We start from the raw sequence: 8763 nt of genomic DNA on the forward strand, positions 1-8763 counted from the left end.
TTCTGATTCTAATACATCCCTGTGTCTCAATGTACTTATCCACCTTTCTGATCTAAATTGTATAAAATTTGTAATATTTAATAATTTAGGGTGGAGAGTATACACATTGAGGCTAAGGCATTTTTATGTTATCAGGCATCTTTATAAGTTACTTCAAAAACTGGCCATTACTTGACTTAACCGACAATAATACAAGAAATAAAGATTTCTGGTACCAAAGCATCTTGTTGTCATATTTTATTTGCTGATTTTATTAATCAAAACTAGCATAAGCTTAGTATTTAGTGTAAGTTGGTACTACTTTGCCTTATGGTCAATGCAGTAAGTGACTGTATGTTCGTAACAAAAAAATTATAAAAAACTAAATCTTACCTATGAAATGTTATGCCTTTATGTTTTGTTTTCTCATTCCTACACCCATACGCAAAAGTCTAGAATCTTCAGATTGGCTTTAGTCTTGACTAGTGCAGTTGAATGACATTTGTCGTGGGAGCACTGTACAAATATGGCGGTGCTATTAACGAATGCTCAAGGTCCGTATGCGATATCTAGTGTATATATATCTATGGTTCTCAACCAGGGACTTTTAAGATGACTTAAAGAGATTCATAAGCCATCAAACATTTAAATGAGTTATAAATGATCTAATATTTAATTTTTGTTTTATTTTTGAAGAACTAAAATTTTATAGTGAAAATAATTTTAAAAATTTGATTGATAGACATGGAAAAGCCATGTTGATCATTAAATTTAAAACATCATAAACATTTGATAAAGAATATATATATTTTATACAAAGGTTTCATTTAAATTTAATTCATCTTTATTTCTATAGCGCTTTAACAATGTAGATGAGAAGTTCTAGTAAATTAAAGTTGGGTTGGTCCAGTTTTTTTTTTTTTTGATTTGATTTGAATTCAGTTCAGTGTGGTTTAATTTCTCACTGCAGAAAATCCAAACATTGAAGAGCAAATCCATCGATGCATGGCTCCACAAGTAAGAAACCAAACAAGCTAGTGGTGAGGAACAAACTTCACTAATAGATGAAAATAGAGGAAAAAAAAAAAACCTTAAGAGAAACCAGACTCAGTTGGGCACGACCATTCCTAGTTAACGGAGGCTGGAAAATGTTGGACGTTCTTCATGAAGGAGCTGCAGGTAGGTCACCAGCAAATGCTCAGGCTGACCCACGTGAACAATGCAGAGACTCGTCTGCCTCTTGGTTCTTTTAGGAGTCAGTCTCATGCTCACCACTCTTCCATGACTGCCACAGCATCTGCTTAGTATCCAGGATCATGGAGACCTAGGGAAAAGAAAAAAAAAAAACGCATATATAAAACGTGTATATATACATACACACAAACACACACACATATATATATATATATATATATATATATATATATATATATATATATATATATATATATATATATATATATATATATATATATATATATATAAAACAATTATAAAAAAATAAGCGTAGATGCCAGTCAAAATATGTCTTTTGGGAAGTGTTTGATATTTTTAGAAATTGTTAGTAAAAGTGTTTATCCTTATATTAATTGGTTCTTAAAATGTCTGTAATGCAAAATTTTATATTTGCATTTCTAATTATCATGACATTATTATGGACCTTGATCTTTGTGCATCACAATTGCAACTCAATATAATATCAGAATTTTTTATCTTACATTAAACATTATCTCACAATGAGCTGTTTTAATTTTTTTTAAATTCTGAATCAACATTAATAACAGCTAACAATCATAAAAAAACTAAATGTCAAAAGATTTAATGTCTTATTTCTTTGCATCAGTCTAAAAACCCAAAATAAATGACTCTTAAACAGGCTTTTTGAGCATTTCTTTTTGCATAACAATTAAAATTAAAATGTAAAAAATTTAAATTAAAATTTTAATCGCTTAAACATCCAAAAAAAAAAAAATCCTTTATATATTTATTCAGTTTCGTCTACCTTACATTCTTTGAGTAGTTTTTTTGAAAGCAACATGCGGGCCGCCTCATCCAAGCTTACCGTCAATCCCTGTCATGTGTGTATAGGTGCGCATGTTTATTATGACTGTCATGCTTGTCATATTTACAGCACAGAGGAGCTGTTTCATCTCTGCATGCACTCTTTTACCCTTCAGTCCTCTACAACTAGAGGCGGAGCTTTTGCCCGCCTCTGCAGTGATTGGTGGACAGGAGATGGGTGTGTTTCCATCTGCAACTGATTTCATGCAGGGATTTGAGTGTCTAGGGGGTGGTGGCTTTTCAAAGAGCATGTGAAGGAAATGAGAGATCTTTACTGCCGGCTTTGACCTTTAACAATGTATGCATGAGTGTGTGTATGTAATAACGAAGGTCTAATATTTCATTAGATGTGATGTATTCAGTCGAGATCTGATCATGGAATGAATGAGCATGGGCATGACAAATGGGCTTGTCAACAGTTCTCATAAATCACCTCTAAACATTTCTTGAAGTGTTTCATATAACTGCATGTGTTATTTAGTGTGTTTGTATAGCTTATGCATGTGTGCATATGCATGACTGTTTTTGCATGTCATGTTCCTCCTAGAGTGACTGGGGAAATTTTACCCTGAACCAACAGGCTGGAGTTTCAGTTTGTGTGTGTGTGTGTGTGTGTTCACAGTGCAGTCCTGGTGGAACACTGCATAACACAGTGTATGAGATGGTAAATACTAATTATAGCAACAGTGCTGCAAACCTTCCAATGCGTTGACAAGCACAGTTAGCATGAGCAGTTTGTCATTCAGTATCTTCTCTTAATGTACTAAACCAGGAGTTTTCAATCTCTTGGATAACGTGGACCCCTATATTAAATCATCCACCTGTGAGGGACCCTAATACTAACAATTGAAAAGAAAAAAATAATAATAGATAAAAATAACTTGCAATTCTTAGTAATAAAAATATAATTAATATAATAATAATTTATTATACAGCACTCCTTTGTGGCTCCCTAATGTGGAAAACTTGTGTGCTAAACAAATAACACAGAATTAAGGTCAAGTTTTTTTGTGATATTATTAGGAACAAAGTGACCTCATCTTTCAAGTATGAGGCATTATTAAGGTCTGAATATACATAATATTAATATTATTATTAATAATTAAGATAATACATATTCATTTCAATAATCCATTTCCATGGACAAAAAAATAAATAGATATTTGCATAAAAACAGGAGCTGTCACTCACAAAATATGTCATACAAAATGTTATTTAAATGCTTAGTTGTATCATCAAACCTCTTTATTTTTATTTTAGGGGAGCCAAACATGATTTAATACAATGACGAGCAAACTGACAACAAGCTAACTTTAACGCATGCTAACAATATAACAGTTACTTTTTGGGTAATTGTGCAGGGTAGCTCTGCCGCCTCACAGCAAGAAGGTTGCTATTTTGAGCCACGGCTGGGTCAGTTGGCATTTCTGTGTGGAGTTTGCTTGTTCTCTGTGTTTGTGTGGGTTTCCTCCAGGTGCTCTGGTTTCCCCTACAAGTCCAAAGACATGCACTATAGGTGAATTGGGTGATTAAAATGTCCGTAGTGTATGTGTGTGTATGTCCTGGTCCTCCAGGTTGGGGTTTGAGCATTGGGCTAACGACCCACCTCATAAAAATTAGATGTTATTAAACACCAAAAATGGTGCGGCTAAATATCAACGTCAATATAAAACAGCCCTGGGAGTAAGTATAACATTACTTTTATGTTTTAATTAGAACAATCTCTACAAATTTTGCTGAAAAATACTTGTATTAAAACCTGAAGGGGCTAGTTTTAATATGTATAACAACCAGCCGTACTTCTAGTAGAGCTAGACTATTCTGACAACTTTCAATCAAGAACAAAACAAACTCATTTACCTGTGACACAGATAAGAATGAAGTTTGGTTTAACATGACAAGTTTATCAATAAGAATTATGCAGCATTTTGGCCAGATGAGGAAATGGAAAATTGGATTAGAGCTCATTTTGAGTCCCAGATTCGAGTCAGTTTTGGTCATTATTGATGTGGTCCTGGCTTACATTTGACATTGACATGGCTTGCTTGTTGCCCAGATCTGTCAAACACAGGCAAACCATCAAATACCATCATTCCACATGGTTTGTGGGCCACTGCAGATATTCTATCTGGGGAATAAGACTTTATAGGTTAAAGCACAAGTAAAGTTCTTTCTCTAATTACAGCATATACGATTGCTTTACGTGGGATATTCCTTGAAAATGTTGAAGTGCAAATCTTAACTGTGTCCATGTTCAAACATTCATTCCTTCATTTTCTTTTTGGCTTAGTCCCTTTATTAATCAGGGATCGCCACAATGAAATGAACCGCCAACTTATCCAGCACATGTTTTACGCAGCTGATGCCCTTTCAGCTGCAACCGAACACTAAGAAACCATATTTGAACATACAGATCATAATTAAATTTAAGAAGAAGCAATAAAAAGCTTTAATTTAACTTGAGGCAAATTGGAGTATCATGCACAAGTCACATGGAACTCTTACAGAGCCATTTTCTGTTGTAAAAGAAGAAAAGCCATACTATACCTTTTAGGCAAATTTGTCCTCCCAATCATCTTCATCCAGCCAGAGGGCATAAAAAATATGCACTGGTCAGTGGGGCCGAAGGCCATGAGAGCAGAGCGAGGCTACTGGTCCCAAGTCTTACGAAGGAACTCTGGAATCATAAAAAGGGGAGAAATGAGAGAGGACCAGGTCTGGAGGCTGATTTGGTTTTGTTTTCAGTTTTTTTGTGTGTGTAAATTGATATATTTAAACTATCAGAAGACATCTTCAGCATTACAGTCACACAGGCATCATGGATTAATTCAGCACTAATCAGTTTGTACACAAGGTGGCAACGTTACCAAGGGATGATTTTTCACATCTAAAGAAGAAAAGGAAAAGACAGATCCTCAGTTCAATCAACCTAGCAGGGAGACAAAAAGGGTTAAAGTTTAAATATTATTGTAAATCTAATTAAAAAATTGTAACTGAAACTGAAAAACATGTTACCAGTCAAAAATCTTGTGTCCTGTACGAAGCTAGTTAAACAAACTCAGAATACCAAGCAGGTTTAGAGTTGACAAAACCAATCAAATTCAGCCTGGTTTTTATCAGGTACAGTGGTTAAACAACACATGGTATACGTTTTCTTTATACCATAAAATTTTTTTCTTTGCTCCGTTTAAAATTTCTTATGTGTTTAAAAGAAGAAATGAATTAATAAAGGTCTTAAACAAGGGCGAGTAATTGATGACAGAATTTTAGGTGAACCATTCCTTTCACATAAGTTTATCATAAAATGACTTTTCTCTGAATGTGTGTGGGGGTAATGTGAGGGTGCATTTATATTTATATATATATATATATATATATATATATATATATATATATATATATATATATATATATAGATATATATATTATATATATATATATATATATATATATATATATATATATATATATATATATATATTTTATATATATATATATATATATATATATATATATATATATATATATATATATATATATATATATATATATATATATATATATATAAATAAAGAGAGAGAGAGAGAGGTTATTATATATTTTACCCTAGTATCAGCTTCTTTTACTGCTGAATGTACATTTCACTGTAACCTCAAATTGATTATCCGGCCCTCAATCGGAGTTATTTAAATAGCCAGACGCTAGTTGAAGGTCATAATAGTCGTAAAGCAAGCCTCTGCATACATGATTAAATTAGCTTCAGAACACCCCGAAAATCTAGAAAGACGTGAAGAAAGTTTCACGTATACGGCGTCCTTGAAACTCCCAACTTTTAAATCTTACTTAAAATAACAATACGCAGTATTTAAATGAATAAAAGTTCTCTAAATAGTCTAATGAAATCAGACCTGACAAACAGATTGAGGATGCAAAAGCCAAATGTGATCCAAAATAAGCATTTTCCCCCAAGAATAGTAACCCATGCTCGCCATCGCAGCAGTTTATTTGACCATTGCGACATCTAGCGGAGATCAGGAATTACTACGTGCAGTCTGTAAACGTGCAAAACCGCAAATAATTACACCTTCATAGTGAAAATGTAAATAGGCACGCAATGGTAGCAATAATATTGAGCAAATTGTAAAATAATAAAAGTGGAACAGTATGTCAGACTCCAGCATGCAAATATGAATTATGCTAACGTAACGTTACATAAAGTAAACAGATGATCGGATCGTCACAGGTATTTTTTTCAGCTCATGATTTTTCTAGAGGTGTGTGTTAGCCACTGGGTTTCTTCCTGTTCGACTGGCAGCTTCAGGCTCATTATTTAGCATCAGATGTTCACACCAGGTGCAACTCGCAGAAATGATGATTCATATTTCAGCTAAACAGCAATGACTCGAACGCTCTCTCATTCAGAGTAGGAAAAAGGCTTCTCTTCACCTTTTGAAATGGAGTAGGTCTACTTTTTCCAAGTTTGTTGCAGTTCGTTCGAGTTATTAATGTCAAACTGTGAGATTATTTTTGACTATGTGTGATATTAGCATGTCATTTTCTTTTAAAGCAAATGTGAAACAGTAGTCTGTTTGATGTCTTCTTACATAAAAAACAAAAAAACAAAAAAAAAAACAATAAAAAAAAATTAACAAGCTAACCAAATTGAACACTGCATGACAACACAAACAAAGGCAACATGAGGGCTATATATAGCAAGCACTAAGGATCACATGACAAGATACAAGCAATAGGAACAAATACAGGACTAAGACAACCAATCAGATATGAGCAAAGCCCAGCACATGTCAGGAAATGGGCCATTTGCTCAGCCAGGGTGTTTCAGCCAATTACAAACTTCCGGTGAAAGCTTAATGTGACTATTGAAGGGATGGAGGTATGGCAGCTGTATAAAGTCCATAAGTTTACATTCTTAATCACGTGTTTTTAAATGGTCTGTATCTAAAAATGAGAGGGACGTATTGAAATTAAGAAACTAAATTGATTGTAGTTTATGAGTTTGAAAGAGTGTGTATGGATGTTTCTCAGGCCTCGTTTACACTGTCAAGTCTTGATGCCAAGTTCCGATTCGTTGCCTATATCTGATTTGTTTGCCTGTCTGTTTACACATTGTTTTAACTGTGACCCATATCCAATTCATGCGTTTACACTTGCCATACAATTTACGATGTTGCGCATGCATAAAGGCGGGTTCTAGCATCTGTGCCACACTGAGAAGGGTCTGGATGCAGACCTGGTGCAGTGCAATCTGGGCTGCATCCAATGCTTTTTAATGGGATCACCTAACCCCACCCCTAACCCTACCCCTCACAGTGACGTCACTCGATTCATTAAAATGCATTGTGTCTGATATTGCATCGCTGAGTAATGCAATCTCAGCTTGCATCATAAAGGCTGCATCCAGATACTATTGCACTGGTGTTGGAGAGAACAAAGTTATTGTGAAGCCCGCAATGCGTGTAGTAATAGCGACAAAAACAAAAGTTACAACACAAAGTTCGCCCAACTTTAAAATTATTTTGAGGCGGAGGTGGGGAAAGGGCCATCATCGCAGCTTGCGCTTATGGTTTATATGCTTTAATGATGTCCTCCACCATTCAGAGAAATGTGTGGGTACGAGAGATATCTCAGGTCTGGTGGGAGCAAATTGTGGCGATTGACCACTTTCCTCCTCTGTGTTTCCTCTGATGTTGTTTTCTGCGTCGGCATTTCAACACAAGCTCTTCCTTCTACGTCATTAAACTGTGGAAAAGCACCACATTGTCGCAAGTTTAATGATGTTCAGAACCTCAATAAATCTGATCTGCCTGTTTACATGAAAGTTGCATTGTCACATATCCGATCTATATCTGCATATGTTTTACACAGCCAATGCCTTTCCAGCTGCAACCCAGCACTGGGAAACACAGACACACACTCATTCTTACACTCATACACTACAGCCAACTTAGTTTATTCAGTTTATCTATACTGCATGTCTTTGGGAAACTGAAAAAATGAAAAATATATTTATACATTTTTATAATTGAGAAAATTTTTACATTGTAAATATGTATATTATAAATCATAGATTTTATATCACTGTTTGAGGCATCCACAGCTGAACAGAGATTCTGGTCACACATTGTCTGCTAAACGTAACAAAAAACATAGTTGGTAAGAAACAAGTTACATCTTGAAAGCTGAGTTGTTTAGAAAAAAAAAAGAATTAGAGTGAATTCAGTTTTATGGGGACAGTTTTCCTTGGTCATCTCACTGGCAAAGGTGTCTCAGTTATATTCACCCTTATTTACAGTACCTTTTGAGAGAGTGCTGACACTCTGAGTAGTTGAAACAAAAACCAGTAGCCAGAAGTGTTTTCTCAGAAATGTGTAGATTTGAAAAGTCAGAAAAAATCAGAGCCCTAAAATCAGACAAATTATAATTTTAGCATAAAGGTTTTTCTTTACATGATGATATGGTTCTAAATATTATAATAATATAATATAAGTGCAAAGAACCTTTTACGAAAAATCTTTTTAGAGTCTATTGTACTGATATGAAAAACTTTTTTATATTAATATATTAAAGGTGTTTTATTGTTACAATTTTGCACTGTGTTTTATGGCTAAACAGGTACCTGTAAACTAAAATTCAATAATGTCTTGTCATAAAATAAATGATATAAAGTACAGTTAATTTTGTTTCTTTGTCTGTTTTAATTGA

General features: G+C 34.2%; 1 long non-coding RNA gene across 1 annotated transcript; it reads right to left on the reverse strand.

The window, feature by feature from the left end:
* Positions 1-598: 598 nt before the first annotated feature.
* On the reverse strand, positions 599-6721 carry LOC137490328 (uncharacterized). Its single transcript, XR_015497979.1, has 4 exons — positions 6487-6721; positions 4908-4969; positions 4588-4717; positions 599-1303 (listed from the first exon to the last, which is right to left on the reverse strand). It is a non-coding gene; the product is annotated as an uncharacterized LOC137490328 (long non-coding RNA).
* Positions 6722-8763: the final 2042 nt, after the last annotated feature.

This window comes from Danio rerio, chromosome 8 (assembly GCF_052040795.2).
Source record: "Danio rerio strain M-AB ecotype USA chromosome 8, GRCz13ab, whole genome shotgun sequence".
In the NCBI taxonomy this organism is placed as follows: Eukaryota; Metazoa; Chordata; class Actinopteri; order Cypriniformes; family Danionidae; genus Danio; species Danio rerio.